Consider the following 11,045-nt stretch of genomic DNA (forward strand, 5'->3'; position numbering starts at 1 on the left):
GACATGGCATTTATTAGAAAGCTTTAAATCTTTTGCAGCTCCACGTTAGTCACTTGCAAAACAGTCTCAGACCCAGCTGAAAGTGATGGGGATGTGATGTGTGACAAGCTCTAAGCTGCTGAGCTGAGCTCCTGCTTGAGATCTTTTCAGTTCATTTCAAGGCTGCAAAACCTTCCTCGATGGGGTGTGGGGGAAGCACATGCAGCCAAGAGAGAAAAGGGCTCTGTTATACTTCTGGAAGGGGGAAGCTAAACTGTGTCTTGGCTTCTGCTGTCACACTGAACTAAGGGTGGAGGTTTGGGGATGGTGCTGCTCTCCCCCAGTTCACATACTGGCAAAGGGAGGGATGTGATGTGAGGAGTGTCCCTGCCTTTTCCCTGCTCTGTGCTGGTGGGAGCCACTTCATTGGGGAAGATTTTATCATTTACTTCTCATTGTCAATATCAATACTATCTCATTGTCCAGAGAAGCCATTCATTGCAAACGTGAACTTTGAGACAAGTAAAAATCAGAGATGACCCAAGTGCCTGGAGGCATAAAAGCAGCTGCTGAATTGTTCAGCTTGTTTAATGAAATGGAGCAGCACACAGTTCAAGTATAGATCTGTACATACAACACCGGCACTCAAACAATTTATGGATCTCACTGCAAATTTAAGATTGGGAAACCTGGCTGGTGTCAGCTGTTAGGAAGAGATTTGGGATAGAAAGTCCTACCAGAAAAGCTGCCCTTGCTGTGGTGCTGTGATGGCAGAACATGAAGGAGCTGGGGATGTGCCAGCTCAAAGCTGCTGTGGGAGGTCAACGGGAGCTGCTGCTTAAACCTCAGCGAGGTGCTGTTGTCATCTTGCCCTTGAGTGGTGATTCCCTGCAGAGCCTCAGGTAAGTCACTGTCCCCACTGCACCTGCAGGACAGACTGAGCCACGAGGCACATGTGCTGCAGTTCACTCCTGTTTTCTAAGCATTTCCATTCTGCACACACACACACACACACACACACAAAAACACACACACACACACAGAGCCATACCACCCCCATCCATCCCCAGCTGTTCTTTCCTTCCCAGCCACCCCAGTTCCCAGCAGTCTGACTGTGAGTGGGCAGCTGTCTGCCCTCTCTACCCTCTCTGCTCATACTGCCCCCTCTGCCCTCACTGCTCTCTGCCCTCTGTGCCCTCTGTGCCCTCGCCCTGCTCCCTTGGCTGCCCATGGCACAGCCCTGTGGCCTCTCCTGCCCGCTGGGCAGCTGTGGTGGCTCCACACTGTGAGAGCTCCCAGCCTGTTCCCGGTGTGGAGGGTGAGTAAGGCTGTCTCATCACGCTGCTCCCACCTCCAGTGAGTCATCAGCCAAGGGGAGATGCAGGCACCGAACTATATTTGATGCCTGCATCTGAAACTCTGGGTTTGAATGACTGTGCAGGTCATTAGATCCCTAATTTCTTCTTTAATGGATTTTCTAATGCATCTGATGAATAAAGAGATGTTCAGTAGTAAACAGAAATACCATTTGCAACCTTGGATGTGAAATGGGGCCATAATGTCGCCTTTATTTATGCTTGCCCAAGGGCTGTGGACCTCGTGGAGGTGGAGCAGTGTGACTGCTGCACTGGCAGGGGCTGGGAGTGCACACAGTGACACTCGGGGCTACTGCCAAAGGAACAAGTTGTGTGCACAGGGCTTTGGGGACATGAATGATCCCATTGACTCCTGATCGACTGTGGGTATGACCTGGGCTGAATGGGTCTTGTGTTTGCACGGAGAGATGGCCCAGAAGGACCCAAGAACCATTCCAAGCAGACATTGCTCAATGTTGCTTTGTATGTGCTGTGACAGGACAGGGGGGTCCTGGGTGCCTGAGATTGTGTTCGGGGAGGGGGTGGCATGAGCAGGGTCCTTCCTGTGGCCTGACCAGCTCTGCAGGCTGGGCTGACCCCTCAGAAGGGCTCACACTCCTGCTGCCATCCCTCCTGCTTGGGAGGGAGCTCTGTGCCCCGCTGGGTGCAGCGGTTTGAGCCTCTTGTTTCACAAGTGCCACGTTGGTGCAGAATAATGTGATAGTACATCCACATCCATTTGTGCAAAGCTGGCAGCCTCCTCGGCAAATGTTTCTGTACCTCCAGTTTCTAAATGGCATTTCTGCTAACAGCCATGTATCATCATTACCAGCAAGGCTTTGGAGGGTGCACGAGCAAAATGTGATATTACTTAAACCTCTGCAAGTACTGTCTGATAATTAATCAGGCGTGGGTTGGTTATGCTTTCACCTTACTCGGAGAAGAATAATGCAGTGCAAGGGAGCAGGATTTTGGTTAAAATTCTGGGGGCCCCCAGGTCAGGACAGCTGTCTCCCTCTGTGTGTGTGTATGAGGGCACCGTGGACCAGAAGGCTTGTCCAAATCTTCTTCTTCCTCCTGGAGCATCAGATAGCCACTGACTCAGTGCCAGAGGTGAGAGTTCAGCCCAGAGGAACCAAGTGTCCTATCCAAGACTGCAGACCCCCAGCCCTTGCTGGCCCAGACATCATTTGATTTTTGGGGTCTCATCCTGCAGCTATTTCTGCTGTGGTGTTTTCTCCAGTCGTGCCATTATGTATTAATAGGGCATGGAGCTGGCAGCAGGAAAGGGCAGCAGAAGCACACATTTGTCTTGCTGTCCAGTAAGCCACATAACAAATAGCGATGCCAAGTGTAATCCTGCTTCAGTTAAAACTGTTGCTTTGGTTTGTCATCATTCATTGTTTGCAGTACAGCTGCTTAATGACAGGATGTGGGAAATGAAAAGTTTTTTATGTCCTAGGAGACTTTTTAAAATAAAAATTCCTGAGTGATGAAGGGGAAGAAGGTGCTTGTGTGGAAACTCTGGGTCTCAGCATGGATGGAGTGAGCCTTCCCCCAGCAAGGCTCAGGAGATGGAGGTTTTGCTCTCAGCTTTAAAAATAACCTGCTGTGTAAATCCAGGCAGTATCCGTGCCTCAGCTTGCTTTGCTTACATTACACATCTGGTGCAGCTGCCTCTGCCTGGTGCCTTGCAGAACAGGACTCATGTTTGATAGGAAGAAATTAAAAATAAAAGACAAATGCCATGGATCTGTGTGGGGCCACTTCTTTGCAAAAATGCCCCATGGCAAATTAAGCTAGCAAATGTTACATGTTGAACCTAAATACAGAGGAATGGAGGGAATTTATTCATATGGACCATGAGCAAGCAGATGAAATCTGAGATGTGCAGGGCACTTGTAGAGGAGACTTCATTAAGCCAGTAAGGAAAGAGACAACCCCAACTATGCCAAGACCTGGAGTGCATGGAGGTGCCTTTTTTATTTTTGGGTACATTTTAACGATCTTAATTTTCATACAGGCCACAGTGGGGCCACAGTGGGGCTCCACCCTTTCTGCATGTTAATCACATTTAATTGACAGTGCAGCATTACCAGTGGGTGCATGATCTTTGCTCCCACTGGGAGCTCTCCTACGTGGGTGCACTGCATATCATGTAAGCAAATAGGGAAGGTGATGGGTTGGGTGGGAGATGCATTTCATTTGTGCTTTAAACTCATTTCTGGCAGGTACAGCCCTTGGAGAACCACTGGTGTGTGTGTGTGTGGTCAGCAAGTCTGAATAATTGCTAACCTATCCCCTCCTTCACTCTGCCTCTAGAAATACTCTCCCTCCTCTTCTATGTATCTTTATTGAGTCATGTCCTGAACTATGTGGAATCAGTGTGGAATTTGCCTGAGGTTCCTCTCTGCTGGCCCAGGACTTCTCAACAGCGTAAGCAAAATTAAAGGAGGTTTGTGGGGATGAAACCACTCCTGCTTATCAAAGAGAGAGAAAGAGACAAGTTAGGGAGCTGTGCTCTCTGCCCTCAGTGCTGCAGGAGGATTGGGGAGTGGCTGAAATCCCTGTGGTGGGCTTCCCATATACCTGGGATTCTCCATGTTTTACAATTTCAGATAAATGTCACCTTTTTTTTTAGGATTATTAGATATATTCTTACAGTAATCTAGTACCAGCAGATCACCGCCGTGCTCATCACCACTCTCTAGGTCCACAAGTTGATTTTTCTGTATGTTTGCTTGTATCCCTTGAAAAATTTCTATTTCCAACAAGCCTACTGTTATCTCACTTTTGCTATTTTAAGTTCCGTGGCACAAAAAGGCTGACTCACAGAAAGCCATGTTGTAGGAAATATTGGCTCAGCTGAGGAAATAATTCTCAGTTCATTCTTCCACTGTGAGATTTGGGGGGAGGAGGGTGATTTCTGCCTTTTTTTCTTTTTCTTTTCTTTTTTTCTGTGTGTGTGTGTGTGTGTGTTTTGGTCTCACCTTATGGCACACATCAAGCACTGTGAAATATTGACAGCTATTCCTAAATGCACTGCTCTGCCCAGTCAGATCTTTCTTTTTGTACATACCCCAAAGTGTTTTATGTACCTGCTAGGAATGTTACACAGGATGCTCGCACAGCTCATAAAATTTGGTCTCGTATTGGAAATGTTTTGTGGGAATGTGCTGCTTAATCTACTGCAGCCACTCACAGTTACTGTCGGGAGGGGGTGAAGATTACAGCCAGCTCGGGGAAGTTTGATACCTTATCAGAAGTCCTCAAGAATAAAACTGAAAGAAGTGGATGTTCAAGAAAATGTAGATAATTGACTAAAAAAAGGGGAAATAAGGCAGGCCCTGTGAAATCATCCTTTTGGCTGGACTTATGTTGCTGTCAGTTCCCTCTGAGTACCTGCAGTCACCCTCGCTAAGGGATTGAGTGGAATAAATCCTGGGTGTGCTTTAATTGAGTGTTAAGCACGTCAGTGATGTGCAGTGAAAGACAAGGCTGGAGATCCAGGATGGAATCCTTGCCCAGCGGGGTGGGGAAACAAAAACAACCCAACAAACACAAAAACTCTATTGCTTTAATCACTGGAGCAAGTTGTCTAATAACATACTGCAGGGTGTGCTTTGGCACCGCCACCTTCGTCATTCATTTTCTGCTTAATATGCTAGAAAACAATGTTTAATATCTGGTTTAAGTGGATATAGCATATCTGTCTACAAGAAAGCAGCTGATGCAAATAATTTAGGAAATAAAACCAGGGACCTTCAAGTGTACCTGTTGATATTTTTTTTTCTACACTTTTTTGACACCATCATTAGCAAAACCTAATTAGAAGGTGGTTTTCCACAAGTGCTGTCCTCAAGACATAAAACATACCCCTCACATAAATAATATTATCATCCTAAAAATGCTTCATAAACACTAATTTACCCTCCAAGTTTTCTTGGGAGATAGATAATTATGTGTTAACGATAATATAGTCACCATTAGTAGCTGTGTTAGTCCTCTCTTTTCATAGATAGAAGTTCATGCCCTGATAATAAACAGTTTGCTGAAGGCCACATGAGCAGTCTTTCAGGACTCTGATTAGGGAGAGAATCAGTCCTGGCTCTGTCCTCCCTTCACATAAAAACCAGAACAATGTTGGTATAATGAAAGAAAAGCAGGGTTTAAGTATGGGCAAGAAAGAGAAATCTTCTTCATGTTGGCTGGATTCTTGGACTGACAGGAAGTATTTTAAAAAAACGTGACAGAGATCAAGGTAAATAACAAATATTATACCTTTTTGTACTTGTGCCTTTATTTACTCTGCAGTAATTACACCAAGTACTGTAGATTACATTATGATTCACTATGACGCTTACGAGACTGAATTTTTTGCAACCACATCCTGAGCCTGTGAGATAATTTGTTTGATCTCCTATGAGGACCAGATATGTCTTGCTTGAAACTTCAGAGGTGTGCGAGAGCAGCTGGGACACACCCTTTTTCGTAACCGTGTTAAAATAAAACAAGTTTGGATTTGCTCAGCCACTGTAGGATGTAACATCTGAGTTACAAGCCCGCTGTGAAGGGAGCTTTGCCATAACCTCAGAGTTAACAGGGGACTCTTCAGAGTTTCTGTCTAAGAAGTTACATTTTCTTTCCATTTTAAAAAAGTGCATATTTACATATGCAAAAAAAAAAAATTAAAAAATCCAAAACCAAAAAAATCCACCAAAACAAAACAAAAAATCCCCCAATCCTTAGCAAATTATTAAAGCCAAAACACAAATTTGTTCCCGTGGCTGTAACAACCCTGGTTCACACTGAAGCTACAGTGGTGCACCTGTAACAATTCAACCTGATGAGGTCAGTCTGTGTCACTTCCCAGAGTGAGGTCTGTATCAGCACCTTTCCATGCTGTTCACTCATTTTTCTCCTCTTCTTGTGTGAAACCTCCACTAAATCTCCTGGGACTGGATTGTGGATAGCGAGGGATGATGTTCAGCTTTTATGTTGTCCTCCCTCTTGTGCCAGGAACCACAGTGGGAGCTCAGGTGGGCAGGGACATTCTCTGCCCCAAAAAACAGCCCTTGATAGGCAGGAAGACCCTGGGACTGCAGCACTAAAGAGGTGATCACCAAGTTAGAGCTGCACATGCTCTGAGCAGCGTAACTTGTGTCCTGAAACTTCTGAAAGCATCACTTCTTGGCTTTGGATCACACAGTTCATCAACTGCCTGTGAATGAGGGACTGTTCACCTGGTCATGCTGTTCCTCTGCTCTTGCTGTTTATTCTGGGAAGCAGAAGCCTCCCAAATCGATCTGGTAAGTGTATCAATGAGATGATTGTTTTCGGATTGACTCCTCCCTGGCTTACCTACAAGGTTATCTGTGAGTGCATGCTTTAAAGCAACTGATGAAACTAGTTGGTACTGGTATGTTGATCACCACTGTGGGACATTTTTTACCAAATATGATCAATAAATAATGAATCACCAATAAATTTATGTTAAGGTGGGGCAGAGGATGCACCCTGATCAAAAAGAAGCCCTTTTCCAGCATGTTCTCTCCTGCAAAGAGCCATTGTCAACAGCCTCAAAAGGAATAAAACCATAAAACCGGTGCATTCAAACCAGTGAACCTCCACTTCCTTTCCCAGTGTACACAATACAAAGTCAAATAATTTAGAAGGGGCTTTATTTATTTATTTTAATGTTGACATCTCCCTCAAATTAAGGAAAAATGAAAAAAAAAGGTCTTAAAGAGTATGAAGGCCTCCAGGCCTTACTGTTCAGCGCTTCGGATCCAGAGCTCACCGTCACAGGGGAGTCATGGGGAAGTCTGGGTGGAATTGTTAGGGTGTGGATGTACCTGCTCATTAGGATTAAAGTGCCCTTGTGGTTCACGTTAACCCACTTTGGGATGCAAACTGACAGAAGCATCTTTGTGGGGGATCCGTCCGTGTGGGGAGCCCGGTCGCTCCCCTGCCCTGCCAGGCCCGGAGCTCCCCCGTGGGAGCCTGATGGTTCTTCTATTTACATCAACAGGCTTTAAGTTCCGCTGCTTTAAATATCAGGTTTAACTGGGGCTTGCCTGCATATCAAAGGCACCGTGGTAATTTTTACGAGGGAAAGTGTGGAGGGAAAGTGTTCGCCTGGTGCTGTGCAGGCTCCTCCCTGCCCTCCGCGGTGCTGAGTCACTGCCCTTTCTCCCCCAGGAGCGCCCGCACTTTCCTGGTGCTGTGTTTGTGCAGGATGGGGTCAGCACGCCCAGGCTGGGGGAGCCCCTGCATAAACAAGAGCTAAAAATGAACAAAGAGCCTTCCTGGTTCGCTGGTATTTATTTACACACTGCCGTGTGTGGCCAGCTCCATTCTGGCACCTGGATTGTGTGTGGACTGGGCTTGAGCTTTTCTGGAGCCAGCCTTCCCGCTGGTGCCTCGCTGTGCCTTCAGCCTCGCTCCGATCTGCACAAGATTTATGGATGGATATTATATAGATTTAACACAATAGCATGGGTTTTATTATTTGCTGGAAAATGTTAATAAACCCCAAGTATTACAGATGCATTTTAATCCCTGAAGTGATTTTTGAGTAGAATGCATGAATTATTAATTGTTGTTATTGTTATTATTGCAGTGCATACGTACCTCACAGGGCATTGTGAGGATTAATTAATTCTTGTAAAGATGTAAAAGGCCGTATAGGTGTCAAGGGTTATGACTAAAGTGCTTTGAAAATGGAAACCACTCTGCAAGTGCCAAGTATTATTATTTATGGAGTCCAGGCAATGTGCTTGGTGCTGTGCAAACACTGGGCCAGTTGTTGCAAATATTTGCTTATATGTGCTTGGTAGGCTGAGCACTCCCTGTTACAAGTCATTTCAACTATTTTAAGGATGCGTCTTAAAAGTATGGGTGTGAGAAGACTTTCCTGTCATTGGGATGACGGAGCCACTGGCCGTGAGCAGCTGTGTCACTGAAGAACTTCAGAAGAGTGCTTTTATTCAAACACGGGGATGAACCAAGACCTCAGATCTGCTCCAGTTATACATCTTAAAGTTAGGGTATTGTCCAATCTTTCTTGCTACTTTGGGAAATGTAACAAGAGTTATTGTTTAGAAGTGGTTCTCCCAGGAGGCAAAGCCAATTCCCTGAGCCCAGCTCGCTCACCAAACAATCTGCTGTAAACCACAGCCTGCTCAACTGCCCCGTGTTACCCAACATCCGTTCTTGGAAACCTCTGAAAACGAGAACCTCCTTCCCATATGCTCTGGAAGTGTCCCCTGTAGCTCAGAGTCCAGCTGCACATTTGGGCAAGAGAACTGCAAAGGCTAAAGTTCAGCACAGAGAGTGAGAGGCCTTTGTGCAGTCCTGCAGGGTGTTCACCTTCATGAAAAAAGGCAAACCAGAATAAAACAGAGTGGGGACAACCATTAAAGCATAGATCTGCCAGAATGCACTTTGTAGATCCTGCAGAGCAGAACTTCTCCTCGGGAAATAGCCCAGTTGAGCACGTCATCCTGCTAAAAAAGAGAGCCTGGCACCCCAGAGCTGCAACTGAACATTTGGAGAACACCAGACCACGGAAACCTTCAGCCAGATGACTTCAGCTCCGTGCCTTGTCGCTGCTCGGCAGATGGATGGGAAGACAGTGTTTGTAGTTCCTGAGGGCCAAACAACGCTCTCTTCAGGGATTCTCCCTCCCCCGTTTCTCACACAAGCTTTCTGAACGTCACACCTCTCACTCCCATTTCATGGACTTCTCACATATCCTTCTTTGGGCCCCTGCTGTCCCCCAGCCCCCCAGAAGAGTTCCCTTCCCTCTTGCCTTAGGCTATGTGCATATTCCCATTCCCCCGCCTCCACACACTGTTACTGCTTATCTTCTTTCACCTGGGAAATAAATCAAGAGTATCAAGAGGTCAAACTCCATTAGAAACATCTAAAGATCTAAGATTATAATGCGTGAACGTGGTAATGAGTGCCTTGCCACTTCTTCCCCTCTTAAATATTTATCTTTACTTTCAGCAAATTTTGGAGCTGGACTGGATATAGTCTTCAAAATTATATATGCCTCTTTACGTTCTAAAGCAGACAGCCTACACACCATTTGTGAGAAGAGAGAGTTGTCCACTTGGGCCACCAAAACTACTACACAAATAAATGCTGGACACCAAGTGATTTGCAATTACAAATATGTTTCCTGGCTTTCTGGAGAGATTTAGGTTTCCTTATATAATTCTGGCCTCTTCAGGCAAATGGTCTGAAGGGATAGGGTTTTCTCAGAATTAAGTAATTTTGCAATGCAATGCAATAAAAAAAAATAAATCTGCTCTCTGCAAGTATTTCTTTCTATTCATAAAGGAAGGAAAAATGCATTTGTTTGACCCTGAAGAAAACGAGTACTATGAGGGGATCCTACCCCAGAGAGCCACCCAAGGTTTTGTGGAGCTGACGGGCCCCATCTGCTTGTGCGATGATGCTCAGGTAGGTAAAATCTGCCTATGGAATATCCCAGGTGTTAGACTGAAGGTAAAATCCAGAACTGCTGCCTTAGGACTAACATAATTCTCTGGCAATGCCAAACTCTAGCCACAAAAAAAAAAAAAAGAAAAAAGAAAAAAGAAAAAAATGCACTACATTCATGGACATTTCTTTATCCACTGCCAGCTGCAATGAAATCAAGTTCTGAAATTGAGTGTGGTGATGCAGACACCCTGCTCGAGCAGCACCAGAGCTGGGCTGGGGTGCATGGACAGCCTTGGAACGAGCTGGGATACCATCGGATGTTGCCATCGGATCCGCGCAGGGTTTGTGGTCATTGGGACTGCGCACGGGTGCCAATGTCCGGACATGAGAGTGCTGGACCATCGCCCAAGAGTGTGAAATGCTGTTGCAAAACCATTTTAAGATGGAAAGGGCTGCCTGGTGACGAATGTGGTTTTGATTAACAAAGCTCGCTTTCAAAAACAAACAATGCGGCCATATAGATGACAGGCAGCATTTCAGATGTACAAATGAGCAGCACCCAGGTGGGACATTGCATTAGCACAGTTTAGAATTATTTTCATTAAATGAGAGGGCAGAGGCGGGAGCGGGGCGCCTGCACGGGGCTGGATCCCGGTGCCAGGTGCCATCGCCAACCGCGACGGGCCGCGAGGAGAGAGGCAAAACCACCATGTTACATCCTGCATTTACATAAGCTCTGTTGGCAGCGCAGTTTAATGTCTTTCCTAGAAAAGCTCCGCGGCCTGGGCCCTGCCTTGCCCGGGCGGCCTCCCCTTCCCTTCCCTCCCTTTCCCCGCGGCCGCCTCCCCTCCCGCACTGCCGGGCGCGGCGGGGAAGGGGTCAGGGAGCGGGTCCCCCTCCCCGACCCCCGCTCTGGGCTCGTGTGGCCGGGCCGGGCCGCTCCTCCTCGCCTGGCCTCGCCTCCCGGCACCGCTGCTTCCCTTCCTCCTTCCTTCCCTCCCTTCCTTCCCTTCCTTCCCTTCCCTCCGCCGGCGCCCATTTCGGCGCGGCCGGGCACCCGGAGTGTCTGCGGGCCGCCGGCTGCTCCGCGCCGCTTGGCTCCTTCCCCCAGTAACAGCTCCCACATTCCGCCCCGATCCCTCCTCAATCTCAATCACACACACACATATTACTTTTTTTTTTCCCCTCCTTCCTCGGGACTTAATCTCCAGTCCCCCCCACCCCCCTCCTTCCTCGGGACTTAATCTCCAGTCCCCC

At 46.9% G+C, this 11,045-nt stretch overlaps 1 long non-coding RNA gene across 1 annotated transcript; it reads left to right on the forward strand.

Moving 5' to 3' along the window:
- Window positions 1–3,391: 3,391 nt before the first annotated feature.
- Window positions 3,392–9,629, forward strand: LOC117244881. The gene is made up of 2 exons (XR_004498778.1): window positions 3,392–3,492; window positions 6,544–9,629. It is a non-coding gene; the product is annotated as an uncharacterized LOC117244881 (long non-coding RNA).
- Window positions 9,630–11,045: the final 1,416 nt, after the last annotated feature.

The sequence above is a fragment of the Parus major genome, chromosome 9, assembly GCF_001522545.3.
Source record: "Parus major isolate Abel chromosome 9, Parus_major1.1, whole genome shotgun sequence".
Classification (NCBI taxonomy): Eukaryota; Metazoa; Chordata; class Aves; order Passeriformes; family Paridae; genus Parus; species Parus major.